The 13631-nt window shown below is 40.4% G+C and overlaps 1 long non-coding RNA gene across 1 annotated transcript; it reads left to right on the forward strand.

The window, feature by feature from the left end:
* Window positions 1–325: 325 nt before the first annotated feature.
* LOC121386234 lies at window positions 326–3309 on the forward strand. Its single transcript, XR_005959613.1, has 3 exons — window positions 326–409; window positions 956–1006; window positions 2695–3309. It is a non-coding gene; the product is annotated as an uncharacterized LOC121386234 (long non-coding RNA).
* Window positions 3310–13631: the final 10322 nt, after the last annotated feature.

Consider the following 13631-nt stretch of genomic DNA (forward strand, 5'->3'; position numbering starts at 1 on the left):
TACGTACGGAATTATTTGAAGACAAAATCCAGTTTGAATTAATGAATGAATGAATGAATGTTTAATGACACCCCAGCACAAAAATACACATCGACTGTTGGGTGTCAGAAAAGATAAGTGCTGTGGGGAAAAGTATAATACAATACAAATAACAAGGTAAATATATTTTAAAACTGTATATAGAAATGAAAGTCTTTGAAAAATTGAAAATGAATTCTGGATATATATCTGTGTGATATTAAAAGCTTGATCCCCTTTGTGTTTTCTTCTTCTACAGAACCGGGCTCCACTTCTGACTCAGTACTGGTAGTAGCTGTTTCAGGTGTCACAGTAGTTGTCATTCTGGTGGTCATCATTGTCGTGGTCATCGTCATAGTCAGAAAGAGGAGGAATTCAACAACAAACACATGTAGGATAAATCAGTTTTTATCGCTCACATTTTAACTAAAAACAAAAGATTTCGCTGTAAAGACAAATACTTGTACGTCATTGTGATTTTTAACGAATATGTGAATCAAAACATAAACCTGGGTAGGTGTGGACCATATTAATTAAGTGTTGTTTTTGTTTTATTTCTCATCTTCTTTTTGTTGTTGTTTAAATGTCAGTATGTATTTGCTCTTTCTGTCTCCTTTTTCGTTGTTGTTACTTCTTTTTTGTTTGGATTTTGTTTTGGTGTGTGTGTGTGTGTGTGCGCGCGTGTCTATGTGTGTGTGTGTTTGTGTGTGTTTGTGTGTATGTTAATTTAATACAAATTTTGTTTTACTTGTTTTCATTTATGTTTAAATATTGGTATGTGTATGCTCTTTAAGTGTCTTCTTCTTGCTTTTCTTCTTTTTTTTCTTTCTTTTTTCTTTCTTAATGATTGATTTTCTAAAAGACAACACAAGCACATAAGGTACAGCACATGTATTAATGGAATGATATATTACCATGTATCTCTTTTTTCGAATAGATTCCAATGGTGATAATCATGAGTATATGAACCAGGACAACAACCAGCATGGTAAGTTGAACATATATATATTTAATTTAACAATAATTTTCTTTTTTATTTTAATGTTTTTTAGGAAATATAATAAATTCTCGTCGTTTTTCAAAAGTATTGAGAACAAACAGGTAGTTTGACATGCACTACTTTTAAAAGTTTAACTTTAAAAACATTTCTATAGCAGAATATTTTAAATACCATATTCTTCTGTAAGTTTATTAATTTCATACCATCAAGATGCTTATCTTTAGTATATATAAACTCAACTTAGTTGATCTGCAAAATTAAAGTTGTTTACTGAACCCTAATAAACCATAACAGATTATACTGGAGATAACAAATGAACTGGTATAATTTATTGTTTTAAAAACACAAACTAACACATCGACAGTACATAAATATATGGCCATAATTTTGGTTTGCAAGCTTTTCAGAAAGGCAGACCACTCAAGTGTTTAGCCTTTAACAAATGGTATTCTACGATATTATAGCCAAACAAAAATGTATTCTTCTGAATCGGGTCCGCTCAAATTTTCACCCTGTGAATCCTAGATTAATAGGAATCATTAGACTGATATGACACATCAATGACTAAGCTGATAAAATAGAATAGAATAGATGTCTAATGACTGATATGACACTTCAATCACTAAGCTGAATAAAATAGAAGAGAATAGATGTCTAATGACTGATATGACACATCAATGACTAAGCTGAATAAAATAGAAGAGAATAGATGTCTGATGACTGATATGACACATCAATGACTAAGCTGAATAAAATAGAAGAGAATAGATGTCTGATGACTGATATGACATGACTAAGCTGATAAAATAGAAGAGAATATATGTCTAATGACTGATATGACACATAAATGACTAAGCTGAATAAAATAGAAGAGAATAGATGTCTAATGACTGATATGACACATCAATGACAAAGCTGAATAAAATAGAAGAGAATAGATGTCTGATGACAGAGGCGTTTATTCAGTATTTTTTGTCCCATGGGATTGGGAAAATAAATGTGAGTAAATCATAATCCGATATTTTGTTCAGGCCATTGAATGATGCAGTATACCACTGTTAAATTATTTTATTAGAACAGAAATTGGGAATTTCCATTGCCACTTCCTTTTGGGAAGGTTCCTACGTTCGGACCCGTAGAATGCTTGCAGGAATCCCTGGACTCCCCAGCACGATGACTAAACTGATGCGTCATACAAAAATACTAGTTTATCCTTTTGTTTAGTTTTTCATGTATACCACATATGAAAATCTAAATAAAAGGATAAACGTCTATAATTCTGATGGTAAGAAATAAGGGGACATATGGTGATAGAAACTAAATTTAATTCACCACTAGAGTATTCATGCCAGTATGAAACACAGAGGTGTAATGTGGGATTGAATATCAGTAATATGAGACTCACTGTCAGTAACACGGTTAATTTACTAATACTGTGGATGAGATTTAGTTGCAGTCAATATTTGCTGTTATTATTAATGTCAGAGGCGATTTATCCTAGTAGCACATGTAGCACGTGCTCCCCGAGGGGCTTGCAAAATATATATCCTGTGAAAGGGCCCCCGCTGTTATTTGTGCTATAGGTCTTGCGGACTCTGATTAATGTGATCCCTTATTTGTTTCCATCAGTATATATTTTCGTAAAAGCCGTGTATATTATCTTTATATTATTTCAGGTGAACGCCCGGCTGTGGAATATGTGAACACTGTGAACGATGTGAACAATGTGTATGATGTGAACACTGTGAACATTCAGACAGACGATCCCCATGTTTATCAATCTCTGAAAAACTGATGACTATCTTAAAATTAATTAATTAATTAATTAATTAATTTTAAGTTATTTTCTTGCTTATAACAAATTAAGGATCAAGTACACATTGTAGATGTCTGGACTGTCTGTTGAAGACAGTAGATTAGTGGTTGGTTGTTAGTGGTTCTGTGGTGGTACCAGTTGTATTGTACCGATGTGAGATATGGGGTTATGAAAACATTGATATGATAAAGACTGCATATTAATTTGTATAATATTTATCTCAGATTACAAAACATACCACTGTGTTTATGTTATATAGTAAATTTGGAAGAAAACCCCTTTCCTTGATTAAGTATTCTGTTTTGGGGGTCAAAGTACAAAATTAACACATGTTCCAACCCTCTTGCATCGCCCGTAGGAGGACTGCCACTCCCAGTACTAGCTTACAAAACCTAAACTTGCATAAAATGTAGCTCAATGGAATATATATGATGGGATTCACTCATGAAATACTGTTAACACATTATGAAATTGATGTTTAGATAGCAAATATTTGTCAACTGATATATCGTAGCTTCTTATTTGCAGATATATGTGGAAACATTACTTGTAATATAAGTTTAGAATTCAAGTTGGAGAACATACATTTGTGTGTCGAGGTGTGGGGGTGTGTGTGGGGGGTGCGGATGTATGTGTGTGAATGATTTAGTGAGTGAGTGACTTCATGTGTGAGTTAGTGAGTGTAAGTGTCATATATTGTTGTACTTTCTATTAAATATTTTATAAACACTTATAAATGTATATTTTGTACAAAGTGAGATACATTTGTCTGACATATCTTGTAGCCGAATAGCAGGTAATTTTATACAATAAAGGGGAAAACCTTTGCTCTATTGGTCTTGTTTTATACATTGGAGAGACAAAAATTCAAAATTGATTTTAAATTAAATTGTTTTTCAAAAGTATACTTTAAAAGCATATCTATGTATGTACAATGGTGTGGTGGGATTAGGTATGATTTATAACCCGCTCAAAGCAGTGTAGGAAAGAAAATTATCTTTAAAATTCAATGTGTTTTGTCAGAAACATTCAAATTTTCTAGAACGTTTATTAAAACAACCCACACAAAACTAGCAGCTGCATTGTTATCTGTACCATATGCTAGCTCATTTCAGTATATAAAATACATGAATTGAACATTATCGCTGTTCCACTGATGATTCTAGAGGCAACAGAAGCAGAGTTCCACGCTGGACTTGGGTAACTGCTGAGTGGATGCTTTATTTTAATATCTGGCTATGGGGACGGAATGTACAATTGTTGTCTGAGAGGTGATGGGACATGCGATCGATTTATTCCTGGAGTCGGGATTTTTCTCATCGTAGCCAATGTTCTATGATTGGTATATCTACTATCCTGTCTTTAGAAACATACGATCATTAGTAGGAGTCTATGAGGCGGATATCTGTAACGATCGCTCTCACAATTAATCGCTATTGGTGTACTTTGGGTTTTCCTGTAGATATAAAACTCTCTCTCTCTCTCTCTCTCTCTCTCTCTCTCTCTCTCTCTCTCTCTCTCTCTCTCTCTCTCTCTCTCTCTCTCTCTCTCTCTCTCTCTCTCTCTCACTTTCTCTAACTCACTCTCTTTATATCTTCATCTCTCTTATTCTCTGTGTATCTATCTATTTCTCCCTTTCACTCTCTTTCCCTCTTCACTTCCCCCCCCTCTCTTTCTCTCTCTCTCTCTCTCTCTCTCTCTTCTCTCTCTCTCCTCTCTCTCTCTCTCTCTCTCTCTCTCTCTCTCTCTCTCTCTCTCTCTCTCTCTCTCTCTCTCTCTATTAATCATCATTTGATGTCAAACTACACCATCCACAGAGTACTTAAGATCATCGCCGGCGCCCATTACGTCGAGCAAGCTAAGACCTTGCTAGCCCACCGTTGGAGGAAACTGGTGCCACAGTTTAACGCCAAGCACTTCATCTCGTCCCCGTAGTCGCCAACCGTTCCAAGAGCTTAGTTGGCCTTTTTTTCTTCTTTTTTTTGTAAACAGTCCGACGCATTTTATTTTGGCAGCCCGTCTAAATTGCTCAAATCACCTTAAAACCCTTTCGGTCGAGTAGTCTAATTTTGTTCTTTGGACTTAAATTTTTGTCCAGACATGAGTTGTATGAATGAGCTCATTTTGTCTTTAGGTCTTTGACCTAACTACTAAATTCGTATTCCAAATTCCGCCCACCTTAAACTATCTAGAATGGTTCCACCGAGGAGGTTTGATCCAGTTACCACAGCACCTCGGACAAGCGCTCTACCGACAGCTAAATCCCTGGAAACAAACATAAAAAGTTACAGGGTTGGTTTTTTTTAACGACACAGTGGTTTATTAATCATCAACTATTGAATGTCACAATTCTGAATGTGAACGTAAAATCCTATGACCTTTGACCTATAGGGTTTTTTTGGTAATAGATATGGCGGCAACAGGTTGCCTCTCTTATGATCTGTGTGTCAAATTAACCATAATAAATTGTGTTGTTTTTTCACCTCCTAACCGTCGTCAGAACTACTCCGCAGACTATAGAACAGCAATACTGAAACGAACAAATGACACATTCAGAATCTGTTGTTCCTAATGCCAAGAAAGACTATATTCAGCTGGGTGTATTTTTATTTGTTTTGTTGTTGTTGTTTTGGTTGTTATTGTTTTTTGTTTGTTTGTTTCTTGTTGTTTGTTTTTTGCCAAAAACTCTGAGTGTTTAATTCGACCAGTGCAATATAGTGGTCAAGTACCCTATCGCTGTTGAACAATGACCATTTGCATATATAGATGAAACAAAGAAAGAAATATTTTATGTAACGACGCACTCAACACATTTTATTTACGGTGTCAGACATATGGTTAAGGACCACACAGACTGAGAGAGGAAACTCGTTGTCGCCACTTCATGAGCTACTCTTTTTGATTAGCAGCAAGGGATATTTTATATGCACCATCCCACAGACAGGGTAGTACATACCACAGCCTTTGATATACCAGCCGTGGTGCACTGGCAGGAAGGAGAAATAGCCCAATGGGCCACCGACGGGGATTGATCCCAGACCCACCGCGTATCGAGCGAGCGCTGTACCACTGGGCTACGTCCCGCCCCGCACATATAGATGATGACGCGAGGTGTTCCATATGACGCGAGGTGTTCCATATGACGCGAGGTGTTCCATAACTTTGGGCAATTTTGACATGTAGTCTTAGAGAGGAAACCCACTACAATTTTTTGTATAGTAGTAACAAGGGATCGTTTATATGTATTATCCCACAGACAGAACAACACATACCAAGGCATTCAAAATACCAGTCGTGGTGCACTGGCTGGAACGAGAAATTGCTCAATGGACCCACTGATGGGGATCAATCATAGACCGACCGCGCATCAACCGAGCGTTTTACCACTGGGCAAAGTCCAACTTTGATATAGGACCTTTAATGTGTTGTTGAAACTATCCATTTCCTTCCATATGTGGCATGGGTGTGACATGTTTATGATTGCTGTTAGACTACACCATCTGTATTTGAATAAGGAAGGAAATGTTTTAGTTAACGACGCACTCAATACATTTTATTTACGGTTATATGGCGTCGGGCATATGGTTAAGGACCACACAGGTATTGAGAGAGGAAACCCGCTGTCGCCACTTCATGGGCTACTCTTTTCGATTAGCAGCAAGGGATCTTTTATATGCACCATCCCACAGACAGGGTAGTACATACCACGTCCTTTGTTACTCCAGTCGTGGTGCACTGGCTGGAACGAGAAATTGCTCAGTGGACCCACTAATGGGGATCGATCATAAACCGACCGCGCATCAACCGAGCGTTTTACCACTGGGCAAAGTCCAACTTTGATATAGGACCTTTAATGTGTTGTTGAAACTATCCATTTCCTTCCATATGTGGCATGGGTGTGACATGTTTATGATTGCTGTTAGACTACACCATCTGTATTTGAATAAGGAAGGAAATGTATTAGTCAACGACGCACTCAACACAATTTATTATGGTTATATGGCGTCGGGCATATGGTTAAGGACCACACAGGTATTGAGAGAGGAAACCCGCTGTCGCCACTTCATGGGCTACTCTTTTCGATTAGCAGCAAGGGATCGTTTATATGCACCATCCCACAGACAGGATAGTACATACCACGTCCTTTGTTACACCAGTTGTGGAGCACTGGCTGGAACGAGAAATAGCCCAATGGGTCCACCGACGGGGATCGATCCTAGACCGATCGCGAACGATTTACCACTGGGCTACTTCCCGCCCCCCGTATTTGAATAAAGACTGTTCTATATAAAGCTGTTTTCACTGTTAGCTGCTATTACACGTACAAAACATAATGCATGAACATAAATGACTTTGCACACAAATTGAATACGTACATGGCTGCACATTGAATATGTATAGGTTTTCTTTCCGAGACCGATAGACGTTCTTTGAGGGAGGTGCTGAGTGTATGATAGGAGGTACACATACATGTGTATAAGGGTGTATACTACCAAATCAAATCCCATAGACGACAATAGTAACACATGTGGCTAAAACTCCTACCTGCAGCGTATCAATCGGCATAAACGCCACAGATATAAATACTACCACCCCTCACCCTTAAAGTGAATCAGAAAAAATTGGGTGTCAAGCTGCTCATTTCTGAGATAACGGGTAGCATTAAATTCGAGTACGTTTTTTTACAGGTACCCCATACATGTTCCAAGCACAAGGCTACTTGACACATTGGTACAAGATGAAATAAAATTGCATACATTTTTTGCCCAGATAAAACTGGGTTTTTTTATAACCAACACACTCACATTTATCACCAATCACAGAACGTGTGGTGTTCATTTCTCTATCAAAAGTTGGGTGGACCTCGAACTTTGACCCAGCCGGAAGTTATTTGGTTTAGTACTACCATAAGTGTCTCTATGTATTGAGGGACGGGACGTAGCCCTGTGGTAAAGCGACAGCTTGGTGTGCCTTCGGTTTGGAATCTCGTTCAAGCCAGTGCACCACGACTGGTATATCAAAGACCGTGGTATGTGCTATCCTGTCTGTGGGATGGTGCATATAAAAGGTCCCTTGTAACTAATGGGAAAATGTAGTGGGTTTTCTCTCTAAACTGTATATCAAAATTATTAAATATTTGACATCCAGTAGCCGATGGTTATTATATCAATGCGCTCTAGTGGTGTCGTTTAACAAAACAAACTTAACCACCCTTGATGCTGTGTATTTCTGTTAATGGGTGTCGTGTTCTCATCCAAGTATTAACAACAACTGCTTTATGTACGTACTTCAAGGGACATTCCTGAGTTTGTTGCAATTTTTAAGATGTTATTGATTGACAGAGACATTTTAACGATTGTAATTATATATCAAATATAATTTTCTGCACAAAATATTAGTGGCTGAATATTAAACGTGTTTCGGGTCGTTCTAGTATTTGTATTAGTTTAAATTTCATTTCATTTCCTAAAAAATTGTTTTACATCTTACAATGCAGCAAACTCAGGAATGTCCCTTCAAGAAATACACTTGTTAGTGCAATAACGAGGATGTCGATAATAATAGTTAAAGTTGTTTGCTTTTTTGTTAACGACACCACTAGAGCACATTGATTTATTCATCATCGGCTATTGGATGTCAAACATTGGTGTCAAGGGATCTTTTATATGCACAATCCCAAAGACAGGATATTACATACCACGGCCTGTGATATACCAGTCGTGGTGCACTGGCTGGAACGAAAATAGCCAAATGGGCCCACCGACAGGGATCGATCCTAGATCGACCTCGCATAAATAGAGCGCTTTACCACTGGGCTACCTCCCGCCACTAGTGTTGTGTTTATATGCACAATCATACAGACAGGGTAGCACATACCACGGCCTGTGATATACCAGTCGTGGAGCACTGGCTGGAACGAAAATAGCCAAATGGGCCCACCGACAGGGATCGATCCTAGATCGACCTCGCATAAATAGAGCGCTTTACCATTGGGCTACCTCCCGGCACTAATGTTGTGTTTATATGCACAATCATACAGACAGGGTAGCACATTCCACGGCCTGTGATATACCAGTCGTGGTGCACTGGCTGGAACGAAAATAACCAAATAGGCCCACCGACGGGGATCGATCCTAGATCGACTAGTGTTGAATAATTAAGTTCAGGTGTGTCGGAGTTAGGGCGGCAATATTTTGTTTAACAGTACACACTCGTACATATTTTAGTGTTCTTTCTGTTTAATATTCTGACAATATTGCCCGAAAGTAGATATCTTTGAAAATGTTTTAAGCAACAGGGGTACACGCCTCGCACATCAAACCTATCCGCCAACCCAATGTCAAATTCCTTGAAGATCCGTGATGTGACAAATCATTGATAAACTGTGCCCCACAAGTGGTATGTATCAAAGAACATTTTGGCTATACGGTTTTCCTCATCAGTTGTGTCATTTGGCAGGTTTCGAAACTACTGCGCCTATTTGCTTAACATTTGACAGTCCAGTGTCCTATCCACCCGGCCACGGCGACATCAACAAGTAATAGTAGCACTTTAACCTGTAGTTCAAACCGTGTTCTGTCAAATACTCGGTTTGAAACCGGTGTAACAGTTTAGTATTGATATACAGCAATATTTGCTGCTGTTCGGTAATAGTAACATGCTGTTGTAACGGGTTTTTGCCCTATCTCTTGGGTCTTTCCTCGTCATAACCAGTGCCCCACGACTGGCAAATCAAATGCCCTATGTTTATGTTTTCTTGTCTATGGGAAAGTGCATATAAAATACCCCTCACTGCTATTCGGTAAAAGAAGCCGCGGATTAAGTATATGATCGTCCATTCCTCTATTTCAGGTCTATTTATTGTGCAAAAATGTAATAGCATCTGTAGACGGTATTGCAACAACCATGTCTGAATTTAATTTTAAATTATTTTCTTCGTTAAATCCAATTATGGTTCAAACACACTGTCCTGTTCACACACACCATCTATCTAGGGACGGGACTTAGACCAGTGGTAAAGCGCACGCCCGATGCGTGGTCGGTCACGGATCGATCCCCGTCAGTGGGTCCATTGCATTGTTTCTGCTATGGAACTGAATGCAACCACATTCAACAGGGGGTATGTGGGCCTCCCCCAGAAAGAAAACGAGTTAAAGGGACAATCCCGACTTTGCTGCATTGTAAGATGTTTCAGACTAATAAAATATTTTACGATTAAACTTACATATTAAATATATTTTCTTGTTTAGAATATCAGTGTCTGTATATTCAATGTGTTTCTGGTCGTCCTAATATTTGTAAGAAGCCCAAACTAGATTTGGTCTTCAAATAATATCGTACGTACGAAAACATTATATTTTAGGAAATAAAATGAAAGTTAACCTAGTACAAATATTAGAACGATTAGAAACACGTTTAATATACAGCCACTAATATTTTATGCAGAAATATATTTGATATGTAATTACAATCGTTAAAAAGTCTCTGTTAGTCGATAACATCTTCAAAATTGCAGCAAACTCGGGAATGTCCCTTTAAGTTTTGGGTTAGGGTGAAGAAAATCATACAGTAGTGATCAAAGTAATTAATTTTGGGTATGGCGCCATACCCGTTTTACCCTCTGGCAGAAATCCTGCATTGGGCTATTTCTCGTTCCAGCCAATGCCCCAGGACTGGTATATCAAAGGTTAAGGTATGTGCTATCCTGTTTGTGGAATGGTGCATATAAAAGATCTCTTGCTACTAATGGAAAAATGTAGCGGGTTTCCTCTTTATGACTGTATCAAAATGACAATATGTTTGTCATCCAATAGCCGATGATTAATAAATCAATGTGCTGTAGTGGTGTCGTTAAACAAAACACACTTTAACACCCCAGCTATCTGGACTGCCTGTCCAGAACAGTGGGTTAGTAGTTCTTTGTTTAGTGGAGTGGACTACACATACTTCACTGAGTTGCTTTAAACGTATCAGGACCGCGAAAACCAGATACCTACGTGCACACAGTTCTTGCACAGACCCAGCTTCTCTGGGTGGGAACAGGGCGGTATCAGGACGCGAACGCCTCCCCAATATGTACTAACCCGTGCACACAGTACTCTACCTCACTTCTATGCACAGAAGAAACTACCAGCTGACTGATCTGGGAGTTCTGGGCTGTCTGTTCATCCCATCAGGACAGTGGACCGATTAGTGATGACCTGGTTAGGACCGGCAACTAACCACCTCTCTCTCCGGGACCCTCGGGAGACGACCTGGAGAGAGACGGCTGATCTGACGAGAGATTTGCAATTCGCGGAACCTTCTACTGAGGAGAGCCACGGACGGCCTTCTGACCTTGATATCTCGCCGACGATCTTGACCGAGACTTCGCATCCGCTCCCCTGCGTACCCAATTCAGGGATGGACCCACCCTCAGCCCCCATGACCCGGAGTGCGGAGATGCATCTGCCCAAGATGAGGAAGACGAGTGGCCGAGCCCCTGAGAGTCCCCCATGTGAGGATGGAGGAGGCGAGAGAGCGACTCGGAGGATGATCTGAGAGAGAACAAGAGAGAGGAGAGAAGAGGAGAGGGAGGGACGAGAGGAGGGGAGGGAGGGAGGGAGGAGGGAGGGAGTGAGGGAGGGAGAGGGAGGGAGGGAGGGAGAGAGGGATGGGAGGGGAGGGACAAGAGAGAGAGAGAGACGAGAGATCGTGAGAGAGGCCGAGAGATGACTCCCCCGGCCGAGGAGGATGGAGAGATGGAGAGAGAGAGGCGGAGATTGGAATGGAGGATGAGACGAGAGAGAGAGAGCAGAGAGAGAGAGATGTCGGTGTAGTGGTCTTAACTATTGAATAGTTTAACTAGCTCTGGGTGTGAGTAGGTGTCGGGAGGCGAGCCCAGTACCTACGGCATGTGTCCCCCACTCTGTGGCAGTAGCGATGGTTTACATATATATTTATACATACATATATATGTGTGTGTGTGTGTGTGTGTGTGTGTGTGTGTGTGTGTGTGTGTGTGTGTGTGTGTGTGCCATCAATTAAGGTGATGGGCCATCAATTAAGGTGACGGAATACCAATTAGTAAGGGTGAGCAATAAACTGCCAGAAATGGAACAACTGGCGTGTCCAATTAAGAGGTGTCACTGCCAGATTCGGGAATGCCAGAATCGGGAATAAACCGAAAGCACATGCTACGGCCTTTGACCAGTTGAATAGATCCATCGAGGTGGTTCGATCCTACGACACAAGCACCTTAGGCGAGCACTTAAGTGACTACGCTAAATCCCGCCCATGAATAGTAAACCAAATGTATATAGCACATGCACACATAACAGTCATGATCATCATAGTCGTTGACAAAGTCATAATCATTATCAATCCACCCCCACCCCCTCCCCCAACCCCACACCTCGTCTCATCGCGATCATCTTCATATTAAAATTTGTATTTAGTGTTATATTTTAACACTGAAAATAAAAAGCAAAAACAAACAAACGTTTAACATATTTTAAACGTGGGACTGTTTAATGTGTTACATCAGTGTTACAACCCAACATTGTAAATAGGAAACATGCTGGCATTAAAGGTACTCCAAAAACAGTGTGTCTGTCTGTGTGTGTTTGCCTGTGTGTGTGTGTGTGTGAGAGAGAGGGGGAGAGAGAGAGAGGCCGGACGGAGACGAGAGAGAGAAGATGGAGAGAGAGAGAGAGAGCGAGAGAGAGAGAGAGAGAGATGTGGGTTGTATGTGAATGTGAGGGGGGGGTCTGGTGCGCGTCCAGTGTGTGTGCGCGTGTGTGTGGCGCACGCGTTGTGTGTCTGTATGGTGTGGGTGTTGGTGTGCAGGCGTGTGTGTGTACCTGGTGTGTGTGTGTGTGTGTGTATGCACTTTGTCCAAGACAGGATGACATATACCCACGACCTTTTTTGCACCAGCTTTGAAGCACTCGTTGGGACTGGAATAATTATATTGACCCAAACAAAATCACACAGCGCTAAACCACTGACCTAATTTGCATCTTCACTACACTGAAAGGAGTTATGTGTTCATTCAAGTGTAACCGGCCTCGGTGGCGTAGTGGTTAAGCCATCGGACTACAGGCTGGAAGGTACAGGGTTCGCAGCCCGGTACCGGCTCCAACCCAGAGCGAGTTCTTAAGGGCTCAATGGGTAGGTGTAAGGCCACTACACCCTCTTCTCTCTAACTAACTACTAACCAACTAACAACTAACCCACTGTCCTGGACAGACAGCCCAGATAGCTGAGGTGTGTGCCCAGGACAGCGTGCTTGAACCTTAATTGGATATAAGCATGAAAATAAGTTGAAATGAAATTCAAGTGTAAATTATATGGGCTTTAAATATGTCCCTCACAAATGCACCTGTTACTGTAATCAGTCTAATGACGATGTCATCGTTGATGGCGATCGTCATGGATATGTCGATGACCATGCCAACTCTGTCACAGCGCCACATGACTGTTACATCAAAGGACTTTGTAAACAAAAAGTTACTTTTCTGCTATTCGGTAAAAGTAGCCGTAAATAAAATGTGTGGGTTTTCTCTCTATCTCTCGGGATTTTTCCCGTCCTAAGTAGTGTCCCATGCCTGCGAAATCAATTACCGTGGCGTGTGCTTCCTTTTATGTAGGAATGTGCATGTCGCGTTAACAGGTTCTTCTCCTTCAGTGTAGACCAAGTGTACCCAACAGGTGTACGACGGGATATAAGCGAGTATTAGGACTGAGGTTTTCACCACTGCGGTTTGTTCATGTCCCCTATGATTTGTAAACAATACCGCCGTGTAGAATTTTAAA

The sequence above is a fragment of the Gigantopelta aegis genome, chromosome 12 (genome assembly GCF_016097555.1).
Source record: "Gigantopelta aegis isolate Gae_Host chromosome 12, Gae_host_genome, whole genome shotgun sequence".
In the NCBI taxonomy this organism is placed as follows: Eukaryota; Metazoa; Mollusca; class Gastropoda; order Neomphalida; family Peltospiridae; genus Gigantopelta; species Gigantopelta aegis.